Raw genomic sequence first — 18,267 nt, 5'->3', positions numbered from 1 at the left:
ATATTACTTATTTGATGTATATGAGTACACTGTAGCTGTTTTCAGACACAAGAAGAAGTCATCAGATCCTACTGCAGATGGTTGCGACCCACCATGTGGTTGCTGGGATTTGAACTCAGGACCTCTGGAAGAGCAGTCAGTGCTCTTAACCACTGAGCCATCCCTCCAGCCCTTCTGTTTTTAACTGTGTAAAATCCATAGAAAACTGGAAGAACTTTTACCTACTTGAGACTCATTGATTGCTAACTGGTCACTAATTGCTATTTGGTCGCTAATTGTGTGTTAAGGTAGGTTAAAAAGCATAATACTTTATTCCCTAATATGTAAGTGCATTTCTCACTAAAGACAAGAGCATTTCCCCATATACGAAGAATATTATCTTACTTAAGTTTGACAGTATTATGAAACAGTCTATATTCAGATTTCCTTTCTTCTTCTGGCCGTGCTCTTTTTTTGCTCCTTTTATCTTTATTTTTTTTTAAATATTTGTGTGTCTGAACTATATTTACATCATTTCCTCCTGTCTCTCTTTTCTTCCCGATTCCTTCCCTGCCTCCCCTTTCAAAATCATGGCCTCGGCTTCTTTAAATATTATTACACCTGTATGTAAACAAATTGATATATAAATGAATAAATACCACATGCTGAGTTCATTCTGTGCTGTGCACGTGTACATGTTTTTAGAACTGAACATTTGGTATTGAGTAACCAGTTAAGCACCCTGTCCCTGCAGAAAACTAATAATGCCCTCTCTTGGAAGCCATTAGTTGCCTGTAACTCTCCATCTAGGGCCCTTATGAGAGTTCCCCCACCCACATTTGCTTATCAACTCGTTTGTCAAGGGCATCTTTGACAGATAGCTGGGAAAACCAGACATCTCTGTGTAGAAAGATGACATAAGACTCATATCTATCACCCTGGTCTACGCAAAGGTGGATGCTGAATGGATCAAAGACCTCAGCATGAGACCGGAAACACTAAAACTGACGGAAAAGGAAGGGGCAATATACGACAAGGTGTATGTACAGGAATGGACTTTCTGAGTTGGGTTCCTTGTTTTTAACATTTAAGATTTAGGACTCACTCAGTGATCGTACGTTGAATGTAGTTGACACATCCATTTCTTCTTTTCCCACCTAGAACAGCAGTGTTACTTTGTTCTGTGAAGAACACGGATATTACCTTGTCCTATGGAAGTGCCATGCTATAGAGTTACTTGCTTTCTCGTGATTAGCCTTACGCAAAATAGTTTTGTTACGCACACCCCTATGCTGCTTCTACTTAAACTTTTTTTTTTTTACTGTTTTTTGATGTGTGACCATTAAAGATGGTTTTATTCTACCAGGATGATTTCAGATGTTGGTATAAAAAGATTTTTTAATAGAAAAGCATTCATTTTTGATAAATATAATCTGAAACTATAAAATTTACCTATTTAAAATATCCAATGTGATGGATTTTAGTGTGTTCAGAATTATACAGCTTTAACCACAACCAACTTTAGAATATTCTCTCCACCCCTGTGGGTGGGGAAGGGGAGCTCACTCTTTACCCATCAATCCCCACCTCTCCACCACCCTCCTGGCTGTCTTCATCTATCCCCCTTTCCATTCCTGGATCTAGGCATTGATCTACTCTCTGTCTTTATAGCCTTATATAACTGAGGCATTTTATAGTCTTATGAGCACTAAATGAAGCTTCTAATTTCTCCAAAGTTTCATCAAATCAACTCTTCGTTGGTTGGCTGGCTGGTTGCTTCTGGTTTGTTTTTGTCTTTTATATTGAGGTCTTCCTACTTGGTATGAAGGGTAGCACCCATTTGTACTTCCCGATAGCTGGTGATGTCAGCCATTCTTTTCATGTTCTTTGTCCAAACTTTAACTCGTTATTGAACTATAAGAGAGAAAAGATGTACTTGCCCGTCTGTTAAGAGTTGAAAAACAAGTGCTGTCCTTCCCCATTACTGTGTCCTTAGAAATTTTACTCTCGAACATATTTCACAGAGATTCTCCAGCAATTGGTCAATTGCAAGCTGAGCTTTCCCCCTCCAAGCACTGATTTCTGGAGGTTTCTGTGAATCCGATGTGATTCACTGAACTCATCTGTTTTCCCAGATTTGGAGGCAATGGTTTGACCAGTGATCCTAATTCTCTGAGAATCTAAGAAGAGTTGTTGATTTTTTTTACAGTGTGTTCAGGTTTTTATTTACTGTTATAAATAGATAGCAAGCGCCTGGCTCCTTTTCTGGCAGGAGACCAGGGCTATGCAGAGACAGCTACCAAAATTAAAATATGAGCGAGTCCAGTTTTGATAGCTATTCTCGCTTGTCAACTTGTCCACATCTGACATTAACTAAAAGCCCAAGCAGCTGGACACCTCTGTGAGGGATTTTTCTTGATTGGATCATTCGATGTCAGAAGACCTTCCTGAACTCTGGGCTGCACCTTCTTCTGGCAGCCGATATAAAGGACATTGGAGGGTGGGGGGATCTTTTGTTTTTTGTCTGCTTTCCCTCACTCTCATTGGCAAGGTCTTATACCAGCTGCTGAGGCATTCCTTCACCGGTATTACAGCCTACTTCTTCTGGATCCCAGCATTTACCAAAGACCAGATAAGATATCTAGAACCATGGACTGAACAACTACTGGACGAGGCTTCTTCTCAAGAGGTAGCCATTGTTGGACTAGCTGAACCACAGTCTTTAAGGCACTCTAATAAATGTAATATGTTCAACCTGGGCAACATGTAACAAAGTACACCTGAGAAAAAGATCCCTGTATACAACTTGGAGAGAAGATGGTTACTATGCAACCCATTTATAAGGGTCACAAGGTCCCTGGCCTTGGACATAACGCCATTCCCCAGCTCGCTCACCCACTCCCAAACCCAGGAGTACCTTTCCTTTTCTTTACAAAGTATCTCTGTTTCAATACTACACATGTCTGGTTCAATTTTCTGTCCTGAAACACAACAACCTGGAAAGCTCAGCTGGTACCCTCAACTCAGATCCATGTGTATAGTTCTTTCTGGAATGTCTACTGTCAATCTGTTCTTAGATAGCTTCTAGGAGATTCTTCCATTCTCCCCTCTACACTTTCATATCCATAGTTGACATTCAAATCTGTCCTATTGGCTCTCTACTGCTGTGATAAACACCATGACCAAAAGCAACTTAGGAAGGACAAGGTTATTTTGCTCATTGAGGAAATCAGGTCAGGAACTCAAGCAGGAACCTGGTAGGATCTGAAGCAGAAGCCATGGAGAAATGCTGCTTACTGGCTTGCTTCTCATAGGTCGTTCTGCTTGCTTTCCTTTTTTCTTCTTTTTTAAATAGATTGTTTTATTTATTTACTTTTCAAATGTTATCCCCCTTCCCAGTCTCCCCTCCACAAGCCCCCTATCCCCTCCTCCTTCCCCCTGCCTCTATGAGGGTGCTCCCCCACCCGCCCATCCACTCCTGCCTCAGTAGCCTAGCATTCCCCTATCCTGGATCATCCAGCCTCCACAGGACCAAGAGGCTCCCCTTTCAGTAATGCCAAATAAGGCTATACTCTGCTACATATACAGCTAGATCCTTGGGCCCCCACTGTGTACTCTTTGATTGGTGGTTTAGTCCCTGGGACCTTTGGGAGGTCTGGTTGGTTGATACTTTTATTCTTCCTGTGAGGTAGCAAACCCCTTCAGCTCCTAACTTCACCAATGGGGTCTCCACGCTCAGTCCAATGTTTGGCTGTGCACATTACTATGTATATTGGTCCAGCTCTGGCAGAGACTCTCAGGGGACAGCTATACTGGACTCCTGTCAGTAAGTACTTCTTGGCATCAGCAATAGAGTCTGGGTTTGGTGTCAGCAGATGAGATGGATCCCTAGGAGGGGCAGTCTCTGAATGGCCTTTCCTTTAGTCTCTGCCCCACTCTTTGTCCCTGCATTTCCTTTTGACGGGAGCAATTCTGGATTAATATTTTTGAGGTGAGTGAGTGGCCCTATCCCTCAACTGGGGGGCTGTGCCTATCTACTGGATACGGTCTCTACAGGCTCTATCTCCCCCTTTGTTGGGTATTTCGGCTAAAGTTCTCCCTGTTGGGTCTTGGGAACCTCTTAGGTCCCTAGCATCTGGTACTTTCTATTGGCTCCCCCCCAGCTCCCCCTCCCCCACTACTACACACCTACTTTCAAATTCCTGACCCTCTGTACTTCTCACCCATCTCCTCCCATATCTGAACTGGACCCCCTTTTCCCTCCCCCTCCTCTTTCCCTCTCAGACCCCTCTACTTCCCAGAGATTATTCTCTTCCCCCTACTGAGTAGGACTGTAGTATCCACACTTTGGTGTGATCGTCTTTCTTCTTGGGTTTCATATGGCCTGTGAGTTGTATCATGGGTATTTCAAGCTTCTTTTTGGCTAATATCCACTTATTAGTGAGTACATACCATGTGTGTTCTTTTGTGATTGGGTTACCTCACTCAGGATGATATTTTCAAGTTCCATCCATTTGCCTGTGAATTTCATGAAATCATTGTTTTTAACAGCTGAGTTAAATTGTGTAAACGTCTGCCCAGGGGTGGCACCACCCACTGTGAGCTGGGTCTTCCCACATCAATCACTGAAGAAGAAAATGAACCACAGGCAACGTGATGGACGCAGTCCGTCAGTGAAGGCCCTCTCGTCTCAGATGTTTCTAGCTCATGTCAAGTTGACAAAACACCAGCCAGCACAAAGACTTGATAACTGGAATATTTCCAAGTGGTGACACAAATTTTCCACATCCATTTTACTGAATTATCCTCTAATTTGTGATGTCGTCTTTGTCATACTTTGAATCACCACAGAATTTTTTTTACCTATTATTGTTTCTTGAGCATGTCTACTTATTCTATGTAGTGTCTTGCCTTATTAGATTTTTATACGCCCTTATACCTGATAAGACTAATTCTTATGTATCTTTGTATTTCCTCACTATTTTAGTGTATTTACTTTTTTCAAGAGAGCTCTGAAATCAGCTCATCTGATGTATTGCCAGCCATGTCATTTATAGCCAGGGACGCTTTCACTCTCCCATTCAAACCACTACTGTTGGTTTCTTGCTCTTGTCTGTTTGAATTCAAGGGTCCGCCTGGTATAATTTTCAGTGAAAGACAGTGGCATAACACTGTTAACCAACCCTTGCCTGTAATCAGAAGACTGGTTGCCCCAGTAATGATGCTCATGGCTTTTGGGATGTACTTCCCCACATTAAGTAATTGTTTCAGTATGTTAATTAGCGCTGGAAGTTTGAAACTTACTACCCTTTCAAAGCTGCAGAGTTTACCCTTGGTACCATCCTTGAGAGGCCATTCTTGGTTCATTGTAGATCAGTTGTTCTCAAGCTGTGGGTTGAGACACTTTTGGGGGGTTGAATGACATCTTCACAGGAGTCTCCTTAGACCACTGGAAAACACGGTTATTCCCATTACAATTCCCAACACTTGTAAAATTACAGTTACAAAATAGCAACAAAACTAATTTTATGGTTAGGGGTCACCACAATGTGAGGAACTGTACTAGAGAATTGCAACATGAGGAGAGTTGAGAACCACTGGTGCAGCTATTTCCTCTGAATGGAAACATTGTTACCTACCACCTGAAGAGAGCAGAGAAGTTCTGGAAATGTAGAATACCTGTGAGCCCTCCAAAGTTATAAAAGCAAGAGCTAAGACTCTCTGGTGGGGCTGCCCAAGTTTGTGAAGAATGTAGCTTTCACAATTTGTCACTCATGCTGGGGCAGACTTTTTAGTAGCACAGCTGCCTCTGAGTCACCCAAGCTCCTGTAATTCCTCATCCAGGTGTCTATTAGGTACTGTAGTAACCATAATAAACTTGTCAGTTCACCAAGTTAGACCTGAGGAATCTAGTTTTGATCTACTGATGGTGTATTATCTAGACTCTCAGACAGCTATTTGTTCATGTTTCCCAGGGAAGATACACAAGGGTGATAAGAGGACAGGCATGGGAAGAGAGAGAGACAGGAAGTAAAATTCCTCCCTTTCATAAAGACACAAGTCATGTTGGATTACCATCTATTTCGTTCCATGTTGATTAGCCTATCTATATAAGACCATTCTGAAGTGGTGAGGGTTGATCAGGACTTGGTACACGAATTTGGAGATGGAGACACATAATGGGCTGTGTCCTGCGAATTCTTATACAGAATACGTTGCCATTGTTATCTCCTAAAATGGCTTCCCATTCCAGTTTTTTAATTTTGTCTCTGGATTATCTAAGAAGGAGAGCCTATAATTTTCCATGTGAATGAGGGATTGCTTTTGGTTCGGTAATCAGCATTTAGTTTTAGTAAATTATAGGTATATAACATAATACTGATGCTGTATATACTTTTTAGAATTGATTCAAGATTTACTCGTGTGTATATTTGCACATTAGAAGCCAGGCTTTGATGACAGGTCCCCTGTTACTCCCCACTGAGTCTTTTGAGACAGGGTCTCTCACTTAACCTTACTATCCTTCTCTTTTCCGTTAAGGTTATTAGTTTCATCATATAGCTTAGGGATGAAACCATCACTGACAGTCAATAGACATTTTTTATTATTCCTTTTATACAAGCAAATCACACACAGATATCAAGAAAGGGGCTTCTTCCTCATCTTTCTGTAATTCCAAGTTGTTTGTTCAGACACATCCACCACTTCTGACAAATTCTTCCTAGATCCTAAGACAAGATCCTAAACCAGTGGTTTCCCACTGCCCTAGACATGTGTACAATATATACAGGCTTCATGAGAACAGCAAGACATGTATGACAGATCCATAATCTAAGTGGGGTGTGTCAACAACACACAGAATTCCACAAGCACATGACAGCTTCAGGTGACAGCCAATATGTAGAAGGTTCTGAGGACCTTCATTAAAGGGCCAATCAGGATTTTCGGATAAAACTACTTGATTCAAAATTATATAATGTACCTTAAAAGAATTCATGGAGTTTAGTTCAGCATCAGACCATGTGTTCCTCATGTACAGAGTTATAGGTTCTGAACCTGGCACCAGAAAATTAAAAAAAAAAAAAAGTCTTGATGCGTTCTCTCCATTTGTGTGGAATTCAAAGATATGGAAATATGCAGTTCCGTCTCTCACACATAAGTTACAAAGCAGATTCACAAGGCTAAGATCACTAAACTTAACAAATGGCCCAAACTGTCACCATTCAGCTAGACGGGGTCTTTTTGATCGCCTGGATATAAACTGTGAGTGCACAAAAACCTTTTCATATGCTGGTCTCTGGCTACCCTTAGTGTTTGTCTGGAGGGAACGACCGTCAGTAACCTACTGGACTGGGGACCCTTGACCTCAGCCAGGATGATAGCTGTCAGTCCCAGAGCTGTAACCCTTGGCCCTGAAGACTGGACAGCCCTAGGAATTCTTCTGGTGACCATAGCCTGAGGTTCTGTTCTCTGGCTCTTTACAGCCTTTTATCAACTCCTATCATCTCTCTACTCCCACCTCCTTCTCCCTGCCCTGGACACTCTGGAGCACCTAATACTGCTTAGAATGGGGGAACCCAGAGATCCACTGGGAACCAAGTGCTGGGTACAACTGTAATCACTCAACTTCAGGATCCACTCTGACAGGGACAGGACCCCAAGAGACAGGATCCCCGAAGAGAATCGGCAAACTGTCTGCTTCAGTCATCCCATATAGTACTTCCAAAAAGACTCAGGCCTGGGGTGCTGCCTACAGCTAGATCCTGGGCCTCCCTGGGCAACCATTTCCTTAGCTGTCCAGCAACCAGGATAAAGTCTTCTCCACGATATCATTTCCCCAGTAGGCAAGAAGCAGCTATCAATACTTTACACTGGGAAGCCAGGGCCCGGGGATCAGAAGAAAGGAACCCAGCACAGGGGATTGGGAGCCGGGCAGTACCGGGCAGTACCGGGCAGTACCGGGCTGTACCGGGCAGTGTTGAGTTTAAGCACTATCTGCAGGGTCTTCAGTGACTGTAGGTTTCAGTCACTGTGAAGCCACTGCCCTGCTCTGTAGGCTGCTTACTCAAGATACATACATAGACACTGCTATCTTTTTCCATTGTCACCTTTCACTGTCTTCTGCTGTCTCTGCTTTCTTCGTGTTACTATCTCAACCAGCACTAGTCAATGTAGGCAAAGGAAGACCACGGTAGGGTCTCAATTGAACTTGGTGTTATAACACTACAGGAGGTAGGTAGGGCGTGTCTCCCAAACAACTCACTCAAAGAGTCTAAGCAAACTGCCTATACAGCCTGAGAAGTTGTGTATGTCAATCTTTTGATCACATCATGTAGACTTGTGTTTTGAACACTTAATGGCCATGCCATCCATCAAAGTAATTCCCTACACTAGAGGAAGTGATAACCCCATGTTCAAAGAAGAAATGGTTCATGAAAGCAGAAACATTTTTTTTTAAAGGAAAGAAAGAAGGAAAAAAATCTGGCACAAACATTTTCAAACAGTCCTGGCATGGACTGTGCCTTTGCTAGCTGAGATGAGCAGCAGCAAATTCCTGTCTCAAGATATTTGTAGAGTGTTGAAGACTCCTGGTGCTGACATAAGGGTAGACCAGTTGGCTATTAGGCTGGCAGTCCTTTTTCTCTAGGTGGCCTCAACTGTAAGGAACTTAGACTATCTTGTAAACAAGTCTCTGCTCACTTACTAGAAAATGCTCATCAGAAAGAGTGTTTATAAATATATATTGAAAAATTATTATTCATTTCAACATTGCTTTTAGTAGAATTTAACAGTGCTTTCTATCTGTCCAATGTCCAGGTGGGTCCCCCTGAGCTGTCTCAAAACTATGCCCTGTCCCAATCTTGCACCATTTTTAGAAAAATCTACTTTTAAAGGAAAAAACCATTGAGAACACTCAGCTTTGGATATTCCTCTATGTGGGGAAATCTTCCCTATATCGACAATAGTTTGTCCATTTGCCTAATCCTTCCCAGACCCACACTCTCAACAGTTAGTAATACCTTAAGCTCCATGAGTTGTATAATCTCTGTTGTAGCTATTCAGTTCTGAGGTTATAGCATAAAGGTTGCCACAGACAACACTTGAAGTGATTGGCTATGGCTGCATTCCAGTATAATTACCTTGAGGATCAATGAAATTGAATTTAAATTCATAAAAATTTTTTCCTAGCCACAAAATATTCTTTAACAGTTTTCTTTTGACCATTGGAAAATGGGGGAAAATATTATTAGCTCAGACAAAAATGTCAGCAGGCCAAGACGTTGAACCAGTTCCTCCTCTGCATCATGAACAGCCTGAGTGTAGGAATAAAGGTACATAGACTTATTTTTAATCTAAGGTTCCTTTTACTGTGGATACAAAGAGAGGTAAGCATCCTGGGACAGCATGTGTGCATTATAACAAAATATACCCTGTATAGTTTCAGCATATGGAAAGAAAGAAAGTGAGGTAGTAGGGTTGGGTTATTTCCTCTGATGTCATTCCTAACACCATTTATATGGGAAAATTTCCCCGTATGAATTCCCTAACTCTTTGATACTCAGTGTCCAAAACCACAGTCCAGTTCTGTCCTTTTTTGCCTGGAATTAGCACTGCACTCTACAATTAAGGGACTTAGCCTCACAGAATGTTCCTACTTAAGATAATAACAAGTGCCAGGCCAGCTATACTTCTGACAATTAAGAAATGAAGACTTACCACAACCAGGAGGTCTCACAAAATACAAGGAGGCACTCCACATGCAGTTCCTGGTTTGTTCTAAGGGAGATAAGTGAGCAGCCAGATGAAAGGTAGGACAAAGTCTATAAGTGTCCAAGTGCTGGAGTCTCTCTCTATGCCTTGGAGTTGTGGGTCTTTACCCTTCCAGCATGTGACTATATATATCAACTCCAAGGTTCACTGAATGTCATCATTTTGGAGTTATGGGGCCATTTAAGGGGTTTTATGCAGATACAATAAGTTAAACCATTACAGATTGACGATCAATTCAGTTTCCACACTTTCTCTGTTGTTCAGAGAAGATAGGGGCAGCTAAAAGTAAACATTCCAAGCTTTGAATCAAGGTGGGCTACTTCTCCTGACTAGTCCTCATTCTGGTTCTAGTGGCTCTCTGAGAATGACTTCGTTAAATCAAAGCATGATCCTGTCATCCTTACCACTCGGAAAATTCCAAGAGCTAGCAACTTTTTGCCAGGAGTTCCCATCGGGGACATTATCTATATCACAAGTAGCTAATAACATAATTTTGAATAACTTGGGTTAAAATCCCAACTCCACCATTTCCTTGCTAGGCCTTGGGCAAGAAATTGAACACTGGGGTGTATCTGTCTGCAAGAAACAGAAAAGAGAGCTTACAAAAAAGAATCTTAACACAATGAGCCCAGGATTGGTACAATAACTCAGCATTGCAATTGAGGTCAAACTTTTTCTGTTCCCTGCTCCTGACATCTAGAATCCTTGGCCTTCCATCTTTATGCCTGTCATCTATGTTTGAAAATGGAGCTTTGGTTAACACACCTGCCATGGTTAACCTGGGAAATTGGCACAGAAGAATTGCCAGCCTTACCTCTTAAACACTGTTCCTTCTCACAGGAAGCTGGTGTCTTACCTGTAACTCTTCCATACATGTCTAGATCTGGGTTTTATGGTCACCCCTAATTACAAGGGCAGTCTTTACCTAAGAATGAGAGGAGGAAATTGATAATGGCTTGGGAATGTGTCCTTCACACTATCTACCTTCACAGACTGTTGTAAGGACAAGCAACAGAAGGTGTACAAAGTATGGACAAACAAGTACTCAGTTGCTGAAGCTATTACTATTAATCAGACTAACACGACTTCTCAGAGCCATAAATTTCCTCCCTGGGCAGTACAAAAACTGTAGTTTCTCAGATGAGGTCAGAGAGCCTAATACCCTCACCTCAAAGTACCCTGTTTCATATACAGTCAAGGTAAATTTAGTATTCTATGGAGTAGTATGTGTATATGGGCATGTGTATGTGAGTATGGGTATGTGTCTTTGTATTTATATGTGTATAATGGATGTACATGTATGTATATATATGTGTGTGTGTATGTGTGTATAGTTGTATGTCTAGATATGCATGTTTATATATGCCTCTGTGTATGTGTATGGGTATGTGTCTCTGTGAGCATATATGTATAGGTATATGTGAGTATATGTATGTGTTCCATGTGTGTATATATATTGATATGGTGTGTGTATATGTGTGCACATTGTGTTACTGATACATACTACCTAAAATGTACAAAGCTACATACACATCTATACATTTACTTGCATGAGGAATAAATGAACACAACTTGATAATGACAGCTTTCCTTATACCCTGTGTGTTACATTAGCAAACTCACACACTTCACTTTCTGCAAGCTAAGAGCCTGAATCATCCTTTACTCTCCCTTTCCCTTCCCCCAGTCAGTGGACGATTCCTGCAGTCTGAGTGCCACACTGTGTCTGCCATTTCTTCTGTCTCCATGCCCACCCACCACCTTTATCATCTCTTGTCCAGACACAGCAATAAACCATAAGCATTCTCTTGTCTCCCCTTGTTCTGCCCCCTTCCGAAATAATCCATTCTCGCCTTCTTGCCAGAGTTATCTTCCCAAAGCAAAGCTCTGACCATCTCATTTCCTAGCTCAAAAACTTTGAAAGGCTTATTGCTTTGAAGAGAATGTTATTCAAGGCATTCCTCACTTGCCACACCCGAGCCCTCTCTTGCCTTCTCTTTTCCTTACACATTTGACTTAGGAAACATTTCTAGGTGTGAAGGACATAGCTTGATGGTAGAGGACCTTCTGGCCTCCATCTCTAATATTCGAGAAATGTTTTCTGAACAAATCCTTTCCTCTGCCTTTCCTACATCTGTCTCGGTTCATCTCATTTAGAGCCATCTCTGCTCCTCTGGATCCTACCTACAGGGATGAGGGTACTTTCCATTTTCAGCTACATGCAAGTACTGCCTTATGCAAAACAACAGGAAGCCTATAATTTTATGGACCATAATTTGTGTAAATGTCTTCAATTAAATCAATAAAGCAGTCAATAATGCCCTCCGACATTTTCCTAGTTCTGAGATGTGCTGACAACTGACAAACAAACTAGAAAGGAAACATGTTTCTTTGGATTAGCAGGCTCAGCTTTTCTGGATTGAACACAAAAGGGACCCTGTTGGAGTTCAGATTGGCTTTTCCTTCCTCTGTATTGCACTGTGCTATGCTGCACCACAGGGAAAGGATCCATTAGAGATGTCACCAGGCACTGTATTGGACATGTACCCTTTTGTTGTCCAGTTAAGCTCCTGGTAGCTTTATGAGGTGCATTTGAACTATTTCTTTTCATTTATAGCAGAGATGACCAAGAAAAAAATGTGTCACACTGTGTGAGTAACTGAAGGTTACAGAGCCATGATTCCAAGACACACTTGACTATGAAATGCCAATCAGATCTCTTGAGATCATACAACAGGAGCTGAGAAAATGCTACAGAATACATTTGTGCAGGACCACTCCACTTGTGAAAATTTTTCCCAGTGGAGTAATCTAAGGGCCATAGTAGACAGTGGTGGTCACAAAAGCATCTCTCTTCATTCTCCCCATTCACACCTGGATATAAGACTTAGAAAAAGAATTCCAGCCATAATCTGTCCTCTGATGTGAGTTTAGGGGTTTCCTCCTTTCCGTTATTAAAGCTCCTCTTGTCTCTCAACAAAGCTGCCTTTTACAAGTCTCCTGTTTACATACCTAATTTTTAAAACAAGACCACAAAACCTAGGTGATGGTACTCAGTTCTTTCCAAAGAATGGAGTAATGTTGAGGCTATGAAAACATCATGAGTATCTACTACAAGGAGTGAACTCTTGGGGCCAAACTCATTCACCACACCATTCAACCAAACAGGTACATCTTCTGCCTTTCCACTGGGCTGTGTTCTCATCAGTAATAGCAGAAACGCAGAGCTAGTCATGCACTACGGGAGCACTGGAGTGGCCAAGATATATCAGTCACATTCCAGACTTCCGCAATCCCCAGCTAAAGAAAAGAAAAGGTCTTTGAAAAGTAAAAAAATATCTATTGTATACCTGCTTTATTCTAGGCTCTGAGGTAAGTAAGCCTCCACCCCACCCACACACACACAGCTGAACCAAGACCTCAAACAATCCTGTGACTGGACTCTCTGAACAACCTCATTTTTTAAGACCTAAAGGCTAAGGTCCCAAAGAAAGACACACAGCAAACAGAAGAGCTAGAATTTGACTAAGGACCCCAAAAATCTATGTCCAGACAGAAGAAAGAGGTAGCATACCACTGAAGCAGAGACCCAGAATGTCAGCTGAGGGTAAGACTTTGTCTTACCAGATAAGGGGTGTGGGGTTGTAAGACTTTGTCTTATGAGATACTGAGGGTTGCTGTATAATAATAAGTTTACTTATCTAAGTTATTATGTTACTGTAGCTGATTTGCTTATCTATGTCTAAGTCACTATGCTCTGCTACTGTTAACTGACCAGCCTTCTGTGTTCCTCTGAGGCCAGAAACTGCAGTCTCTGGCACTTAGCACCTCATTCTAAAAGAGCAGGAGATAAAGTAGAGGATTAATTGCTAGAGCCTTTTCCTTTTTGTCCCTATGTCTCTTGCTTGTCAGGCTAGGGGGAAGTTTGGAGCAATAAACTTCTGCTGAACCAAGAGAAGTGAATAGAGCTTGCAGAAGGAAAAACTTTTACATAGGCAAATATGCATAAACTTATATAAGTTATATACAGATTTGTGAATGCATATTTATACATTCCACTTAACCAGTTGGTTCCCGTTTACATGCATTCTCGCAATTACATTTTTACACATACACATGCATACATTCTCACAATTACATACTTACACACACATCCATACTTACATTTGCATATGGAGCAAATGACCTCACTCATTCTGGATGAAAAATGAGCTCCAATCTTTATTGCATAGAGAAAGAAAAGGCTTCTACTCTTTTAATGCTAAACTAATTAAACTCGAGTTTGTAAGAAAAAAAAAAAAAAGCTTGTTCCTTTTAATAAGCTAAGCCTGCCTTGTTATTAAGAAAGGACCTGGTCTGTCCCATATAAGGAGAAGCCTTCCTGCTCCTTCTGCTCTCTGCAGCTTCTTCTCTTTCCCTCTTTCCTTCTGCATTCTGCACATTGCTCTCTTAGTATTTTATGTTACTTATAGTCTAAATTAGTCCACTCTGCATTCTCCTTTTAATCTTGCTCTCCCCTCCTGCTCTGATGTCCCAATAATGCTCTTACTCTCAATGTCTTTTTTCCCAATGCTATGCCTATACTTCTAAGTTCTTCTTGAGTTCAGTTTTGTCTAAAAGGTGTTCTGTCTAAAACCTTCTCCTCAGCTCAGTTCCTTTCTCTGCTCATTTCTTCTCAGCTCAATTTTCCTTAGCTCTCTTCAGCTCAGTTCACTTCAGTTCAGCTCTTCTTAGCTCAGTTCTCTCCGGCTCAGTCCCAAATCTTCTTGTTCTCTGCACTTAAACATCTTTCAGAATAACATGATCACATGTTATAAGGTTCATCACAAGTTTACATAAAAAATCAAATCATAAATTGAAATAGAAGTTTACAACAGAGAATGTTTACATGCATTAGGAGTAATTATCTGGCTAAACATCCATCAGCTGTCTTAGCTCTACAGGTTCAATGAAGGTTTAAAACCATAACTAAGTTATTAGTGAAGTTTTGTATAGATAAACACAGTCAATATTTTATCCTCTGTCCTAGCACCTATAATAAATTGTTAGTTTGCTTTTTATGACCTTTGGTTAATTGTTTTACAACCTCTTGGAATGTGCTCTGAGTAGGAGAAAGTCTGGTTACCATCTAAGAGCGATTAACTGGTGACACTTGGGAGACTGGCAGAGTTCTTACTGCCATTTTGACTATCAGAAAGAGACTTAATAGCAGTCCCACTATAAAAGAGCTTAATAATCATTGATATAATTTCAGGAATCCTTATAGGATTACTATTAAGACTTAAGTCATTTATTTGTCTATATAGCACCACTACAAGACAGCACATCTTCATAGATCTGCAGATATCTGCTCCAAAGGGAGTGTGCTATTACTTAATGATTATTATATGTATTTAATAATAGCAGGAAAAGCATTTTAGTAGCAGGAATCTTTCCTAAAATGAATCCCTTACAGCCTTGCTTAATAAGGGCAAACCTGTCGCAGATTATATAATAATCCAAGGCAGGTCATCTCAGGATGATCACCTGCTGGTTATTAGCTTGTCCCATTATGGCTCCTGACAAGATGTTTTTGAGATCAGCCATGCTGCACACAGAAGAATAAATGAACTGGGTCCAAAAACTTGTGAGGAAGTCTACCAGGTGATTAAGTCAATGGAAACCAGGTGTGTAATGGTCAGACAAAGGCAAGGGGAATGACAGGGTAGGCTGTGTGGCACAGTAAAGAACGTGACTAGAAGTGATGGAAAATGGGAGAGGAGGAGGTGGTCATCTGGTGGGAGTGATAAAAAGCCCTGTTACCCGAGGAGCAAACTTACACTTCTGGTCTTTTGGGATGGGGGAGCCCTGTGCAGGGTATAGTCTAATTGAATTTGATCTGTGAAGAAGATTGTCTTGAGTACAGCAGCCAAGGGACTAAGTGTGAATGTATCCAGGACATCAGTGCTGCCAGGCTGGGAATCGAGCCCCATTGGACTTACATAAACTGTAGAGCATGCTAAGAGTAAAGCAGTGTCAACAGTTCCTAATCACGGTCAACCCACAGACATGGCTGTTTTTAATTTTTTTTTTAAGAAATCTTGACTTCTAAAATATAGTCTCCCTTTGGTTTTTGCCATCCATCCCCAGTATTGTCTAAACTCTAGAACTAAATAAAGAATTGTCCTCATGCTTCATGGGAACTTGTGCTAACTTACATGAGAGACAGTGAAGATTTCAGATAGTGCAATATCTGCTAGCAACCCAGTTGAGAATATATTAAAACTTGTCTGTATTTAATACAGCTACAGGTACATGTGTATAACACATGAATATACATGTATATCTACACATACGTGCAAAGAGGCAGCTGCTGCCGTCACCTAACCACAGATATGTCATACCTCAGAGCTGTCAGATCCTTCAGGAACCCTGGGCTTCTGCAATCCCCTTACACACTGTTCTTGGGAACAGAAAAACTTATTGCAACTTGTGGTCAAATACAAGCTTCCTCTTCAATCCAGCTTCCCATTTCTTGACAGAGCTCAGAATCATCCTTGGGAAGGTAGCCAAGAAATTAACAGTGCAGGTTTTAGTGTTGCAGCTACGACTGCCCTACTATGTGGTTATTTTGAAGAAAGAAGCCCTCTCTCTCTCCCTTTCCCTTTCCCTCCTTTTCTTTCCCTCCTTTTCTTTCCCTCCCCCTTATTTTCTCCCCCATTTTCTCTGACTAGTTTCCTGACTGCAAAATGAACACTTCTTCATATGGTTCCAATTCCCCATCTACTGTTCCATTTCCTCCCACTGGAAATGTTCCATTTCCTTGCACTGACCAGCTCTTCGCAAGGGATGTTATGCATACTTGTTCTGTTTCTTAATTATTTAATGTGTTTGCAGTCAATTTTCTGGACCTGAATAGAGTGCCATGCAGGGTCCCTGGGCACTCTCAGAGTGCTCTTCTGGAAGCCAATACCTCTTGCCTGGCCCTTGGGTGGGGTAAAATCTGCTGGCTCTCTCATTACCTGACCCTGAAGTTCACCATTGCAATTATTTTGCCAGTGGCCTAGGACTCAGTCCAGATAGTTTCGAGAGGGATACTTTGCAGTTCTAGAACATATCTCAAACCTGTAGTAGCTTCTTTTATATCATGAGTAACCTAAGTACCCTTGCTCTGATCTGTCTTTGTGGATATCTTTGTGTTTCATTATCAAAGGTTGTTTGTACTTCAAATAATTTAGCACAAGTGTTTATAAAACCTGCATGAATTTGGAGTATAGCTCTATAATGAAGTGATTACTTAGGGAAAGAAGGAAGGAAGGAAGAAAGGAGGGAGGGAGGGAGAGGGAGAGAGAGAGAGAGAGAGAGAGAGAGAGAGAGAGAGAGAGAGAGAGAGGGAGAGAGGGAGAGAGAGAGAGAGAGAGAGGTGTTCCTGGAGCTAGTAAATTAACCCAATAAACATTCATTGTGTACCTGCCATGTGCAAAGCACAGCTCTGGAGCAAGGACAAGCAACTCCTTCAACTATTTTGTAAATAAAGTTTTATTAAAACAACATCATTCATTTCACGTGGCTTATAACTATTGTCAAACTAAAATGACACCGAGTACTGGAAACAGAGACCTCAAAGCCCCAAACCAGTGCAGTGTTTACTTCTGGGCTACATGCCAGGCACTTTGCAGTAAGTTTTCTGGCTATACTGGCTTTCATGGTGCTTCAGGTAAAGCTCTACTTGAAGCTTTTACCGAAACCTTGTGAGTATCTCTATGTACCACCCCAATGTGCTTTGATATCCTTTGAACCTCTTTTCCTACAGAGTCTCTTACTCTTTTAAGTCATCACTGGTCCCTACACTCTGAGTCTTGGCCACTTTGGACCTTCCTGAGCTAGGCATGAAGTGACCACATGTTCCTCTTACCCATTCCTCACATGTCTCCTCTGCCCCTCAGTGCTGACCTTTGACTCCTGTGTGGACCACCAAAGACAGCATCCTTTTCCCTTGTGGGGTCTTTTCTTAGTGAAGGGAAGAGATGCTGCCAAGCTGAGATATGCAAGAAACACATGCTATAGAGCAGGCCTTACATCTCCAGCAAAGTGGTAGCATTGTCTGAGTAGTTGTTCCAACTGCTACTGCTACCCCAGGCAGAGTTCTAGACACCTGACCTAGATCTGTCCTGTGACCTTCATTATAAAGTAGGCACACTATCACCTCCAAGTTACTGATAGAGAAATTAGAGAAATTGAGACTCGATGAAATTTAGTATTGTACCCAAGGTCACAAGCAAGCAGGGTGTGGGGCTGAAGATGAATCCAGGCAACTGGCCCAAGTCTGTGCTCTTTACCACACATTTGTGCTGCTCCCGCTTTCCCAAGTTCTATCTATCTTAATAGGGTCATCAACACAGAAAGCCAAAGCCAGCTTTTAGGATGACTTCCTCACTGGGTGGACCACTCTTTAACAGAATATAGAGCATTCTCTGGAGTGGCGCTTACCCTGACTTATAGGGCCTCTCCCCTACACCAGGAGTGAACACCAACGCC

General features: G+C 41.6%; 1 protein-coding gene across 1 annotated transcript in view; it reads right to left on the bottom strand.

The window, feature by feature from the left end:
* Ces5a (carboxylesterase 5A) overlaps positions 1–18,267 on the bottom strand; it is a 306,059-nt gene that overhangs the window by 99,386 nt on the left and 188,406 nt on the right. Inside the window, exon 5 of the mRNA XM_063277997.1 lies at positions 5,284–5,428. The gene's annotated coding sequence lies outside the window, so the exon portion shown is untranslated. The remainder of the gene's footprint in view (positions 1–5,283; positions 5,429–18,267) is intronic.

This window comes from Rattus norvegicus, chromosome 19, assembly GCF_036323735.1.
Source record: "Rattus norvegicus strain BN/NHsdMcwi chromosome 19, GRCr8, whole genome shotgun sequence".
NCBI classification, from domain to species: domain Eukaryota; kingdom Metazoa; phylum Chordata; class Mammalia; order Rodentia; family Muridae; genus Rattus; species Rattus norvegicus.
This window is presented reverse-complemented; position numbering and strand designations above follow the sequence as displayed.